The sequence below is a fragment of the Sycon ciliatum genome, chromosome 3 (genome assembly GCF_964019385.1).
Source record: "Sycon ciliatum chromosome 3, ocSycCili1.1, whole genome shotgun sequence".
NCBI classification, from domain to species: domain Eukaryota; kingdom Metazoa; phylum Porifera; class Calcarea; order Leucosolenida; family Sycettidae; genus Sycon; species Sycon ciliatum.
Window position 1 is genome coordinate 10,634,980 of NC_088645.1, and position 4,821 is coordinate 10,639,800.

At 45.5% G+C, this 4,821-nt stretch overlaps 1 long non-coding RNA gene across 1 annotated transcript; it reads right to left on the bottom strand.

The window, feature by feature from the left end:
* Positions 1-264: 264 nt before the first annotated feature.
* On the bottom strand, positions 265-4,439 carry LOC135812455 (uncharacterized). Its single transcript, XR_010552809.1, has 2 exons — positions 4,341-4,439; positions 265-1,220 (listed from the first exon to the last, which is right to left on the bottom strand). It is a non-coding gene; the product is annotated as an uncharacterized LOC135812455 (long non-coding RNA).
* Positions 4,440-4,821: the final 382 nt, after the last annotated feature.

Sequence of the window (4,821 nt, forward strand, 5' to 3'; positions counted from 1 at the left end):
GCATGGCAGCAGGCTGTCATCAACATGCATCCCATGATAATTTCGAGGAGCTGGAGTGTGTGCCAAAAAGAATGAGAAATGAAAGTATGCATGAGGAAATGAGTATGTTTTAGATGAGTGTTTTCCCACGCCCTTATCCGAACATACATGCACTCGATCGCCATAACCCCTGGCACACAGCACACAGCTTCAGAACCTGAGAGAGTATGATATGGGTATGTCACAAGTACTGCCAGGTCCCGAAGCTTTCGTCTCAACAAAGGATCATAATCGACGACTTGTAATGAACTACATTTTGGTGGTATTATACCGTACTTGTTTACGAATGAGTTTAAAGCATGAGAACTATCCACAGCAGACATTCTCACTGTTCGGAGTTGCCAAAAAAGTGGTGCATGTACAAATCAGGGATGGGTACAATACAGTGTACCAACATCTGAGGTGAGTCTATCAGGAAAGTGAATGTCGTCCACTCTATAAAATGGGGTCCCTCAAGAAAGATGGGATTTTGCAGACTTGGACGTTTCCAGCCAGGTGACTGTATATACAGTGATCTAAGTTATGCAAAGCTTGACATGAATGATTGGCTGGACACGTCGAAGAGAAGGAAGAGCGAAGCAGACCAACCTTACACCAGCTGAGTGTAGCGGCCCAAAACAACAAACTAATTCTGTGTGGCCTTAGAGGAGCTGGGCAAGATGTGTACAGTGAATTAAACAATACAGTAAAAGTGGGAGAAGAAGTGACAAGACTGAGTATGATACACTGTGCCAGCACAGTGCACATACTAGTGCAACTGTTGGTGTAGTTACAGTTAGCCCACACAAGCAGGTCACTCGATTGTAGATACACAGAGCGCATTCTACATCATACAAAACATGTTGAGCTAGGCAGCAGTGGCTGGCATTTACCGACATGCACCAATGCCAATGCGCGGCTTGAGCAAATATTACAAGCCTCAGAACACCCATACGCCATTTTAGAGACAGAACAAGGCGATGAGTAAGCACCAAAGGATTATATGAATAGCGGCCAGGCAATAATTCAGGCCACTGCTGCTAATCAAGGACTAGTTACTAGTGCTAGTATGTTGTCAGTGTACCCTGAAATGATGCAATCACAGCGAACGTGATACATGCACATCATGTTGCCTGGTTCTTGGTTAAAAGTTGTATCCTCAATGCTTGAGGTTTGTGGGGTCCCTCCAGCTTCTCAGAGTCCTGCACAAAAAAGATAAAAGCAAGTGCAGGTAGAATAATAGTAAGCTCACATAAAACCTCTTCGTCTTGCTAACAAATTTCGTGATTAAATCCCCAGCATGGGAACGAGGCTACAGGAAAAAAAAGTTCAACCATAATAATGCAAAAAGGCAACTTTAGCTAATCATATTTTTGGCAGCAACACTATACTGTTTGTATAGGAGAGTTGGCTTGGTGTATTCATGCCAAATGAACTCCATATAGTATTGTATTACTGTACTTCATCATTTTACTTGAGCATTCATTCCCAGTAGCCCTAATGTCTTCTAACAGAGTGCGCAAGGTACTGCATATTCGGCGCATATTTTATTTTCGGCTATTATCGGCCTGCGCATTTGTAATTCGGAAAGTGGTGGACATCACGCAACTGAATTGTAAATAAAAGGGGGTTTGTCAACTGACAACCGCATACTTTTTCGACATCACAAATAAAATAATTTTGCGTCCAGCGCATGCGCCAGGAGCGAATAGCAACTGAATAGAGCGGTTGTCATTTATTTACTAGAGGAAACGCAAAAGGTAACAAGATTACGTAACCAAAGGTGAGAAGGCACTGAACGAACTGTCAACCTACGAATACAACCTCAGTGCAACAACGTGCTCTTTCTGCTTACACAAGCAGAAAGAGAAAGAGCATGTTGTTGCACTGAGGTTGTATTCGTAGGTTGACACTTCGTTCAGTGCCTTCTCCCCTTTTATTTACTGGGCATTTGTAGCCTAAAATTTGTTTTGCAAGGTTCAATGTGACAGTGTATACAGGCATCAGCAGTACAGGCTGAAATTTCAATGTGGCCGAGATGTGTTTTTGCCCTGGGGAGGCTGCAATTTAAAAGCGTCGAAAATTTGCATACTTTACAACACAGTACTGAGCATGCGGTGAGCTGATGACGAAATGAATTGGAGGTGCTAATAATGCTAAGGGATTCGGGGGTGCATCAAAGGGGTCAGCACCAAGGAATGGGATAGATTTGTGCCCAGTTCGGGTATGTATATTGGGTATAGAACGGAAATTATTGGCTAAGCCTCGGGCGACTCCTACCAGTATTGCCACCAATGGCCCATGGCTACTGATCTCTGTGATAGAAATGAGTCACGTGTATGTGAAACCAAAATATGGCTTTTCAAGATGTACTGTAAGACATTCTGTTATAACGAGTCGCAAATTTAACGATTGTCCAAAATTCATAGGTTAACGAGAAGATATGTTAACAATCTTGCAGTATTCTGCCATATCCACACACAGCATATATGAAGCAGTACGGCCTCAACGGATCTATTATAACGAAGAAATGTCATCCGTTAAAACGTTAGATTTGCTTCCTCGTTTAAATATATAATATATACTGTAAGACATGATTGTATATTATAAAATCATGTCTTACAGTATGTGCATTTTGTGAAGATCTGATGTAAGTCATTAGGGACACCTTGTTGGGTCTTGCCAACATTCAATTATTATGATGTTCATATCTATGCAATAACGTTAATGGAATTATCAGCAAGAATCAATAACCCCAAGAGTATGCAGCTTTACACATGGAGTCTGCCACAGCACGTTTACCAAAGTACATGAACCTAGACACGAGCTGAGGAATCAGCTGAGCTGCTGCATCATTTATGATCTGCTATAGTTTCCAGTCTCCATGGAGGTTTTTCTTGGAAACGTCGAATCTACAGTATTAGGTGTGAAACTGTTGTACTAAACCGCAGGAGATAGAATCTATTCAGCTCGGACAACATTTCACTACGTACGGATGGAAGTACGCCGATCAAAGCTTGCTACACTCCCGTTTAGTCAACTTAACGGCCCAAATAATGCTTGGGTCATGAACTCATCGCTGTTGGTCTTTCGAGGGTGCCTGACAATGGTTGTTAATGCACAGCACCAGCCGGGCCAAATGACAAGATCAGAGACATAGATCTTCCTAGTTCAATTGCTGAAACGTGACTTGTGCAAATGTTACGTAGCAAAAGGAACTGTACTATGGCACTACACGCCATCCACAATAATCAAAATGCCCACTTGACAAAACAGAATTTCATCAACGGAGCCCCTGGATTTTCTCTTCTGTACATATGCATTATGGAGTCATAGCATAAGGGAGACGGCACGGTAGACTTTCAGCCTAAATCATGACGAGGGCCAGCTGGGCAGCTCAAAAGAGAGCTCTATGCACTATCGGCAGAGTGGTATACATGAATAGAGAGTGACCACCCAGTGCATGAAGCTTTTCGTGTCACCCTAGAAAATTTCAAAAATTAATAATGTGGGTTCAACCCTGGGCTGCCAGTGACAGTTGCCCTAACTGCCTTAGGGGCAAGTGCTATATGGTGGTGGTGGTGGTGGTGGTGGTGGTGGTGGTGGTGGTGGTGGTGGTGGTGGTGTTGTTGTTGTTGTTTTCTTTATTTGAATTCGCTAAAACCAAACGGACAGAACTGTCCAGTGACAAGGGAGCCAATGGTGGTGGTGGTGGTGGTGGTGGTGGTGGTGGTGGTGGTGGTGGTGGTGGTGGTGGTGGTGGTGGTGGTGGTGGTGGTGGTGGTGGTGGTGGTGGTGGTGGTGGTGGTGGTGGTGGTGGTGGTGGTGGTGGTGGTGGTGGTGGTGGTGGTGGTGGTGGTGGTGGTGGTGGTGGTGGTGGTGGTGGTGGTGGTGGTTGTGGTGGTGGTCACAGTGGTGGTGGTGGTGGTGGTCACAGTGGTGGTGGTGGTGGTCACAGTGGTGGTGGTGGTGGTGGTGGTGGTGGTGGTGGTGGTGGTGGTGGTGGTGGTGGTGGTGGTGGTGGTGGTCACAGTGGTGGTGGTGGTGGTCACGGTGCTGCTGCTGCTGGTAGTGGTGGCGGCGGTGGTAGTTGCGGTGGTGGGAGCATTCTGCACTGCAGGGCATTAAAGCAAACTCGATTGTGCATGCATGGTGGCGGTGGGAAAGAGGGGCCAAGGAAAGTGTGTACATATTTTTGTTGAAAGCACGAGAATTCAAAGAAAGCTGGCTGCTTCCTCTATTTCCATGATCGGCCAGTGCCTGCAGCACGAACAGTACATTGTATTACATGTATGTGCATAGACAGACAAATAAACACTAACCTGAGCATGGGTACCGCTTGTATTCGTGGTCAGGAAAGTGAAAGTACGAACGAAGGAGAAGAAGATTGTTGACCATGGCGAACAACTGCATATCCAGAGGGCACACTGTAATAGTTTTACCTTGACACTTCTTGCTTGTCTTATGGTAACACCTTGTGTTCCTACTATTCTCACTCCTGCGGTTCTCACCTTTCTTTTGCTTTATAACCTCTGGTTTGAACATCATTCGACGAATTCTCCAATCAATCAAGTCTATACTGTTACACTGGTAGCTTGAGGATGGTTGAGATCATCGTTTGCCCTTTGACGTGCCTTGTGCTCCTGGCCGCTACTGCTCTGCTATACGCCGCTTTCCGTGAGATCCGCCGCGCTCGGGACAACGTGGCTGCTACAGTTGGACGACATCAATTACCTGCTACATCAAGCTCAAGTCCTCCGGATCTAGCCCCGTGTCGATCGCGTTCTCTCTCCCAGACAAGCC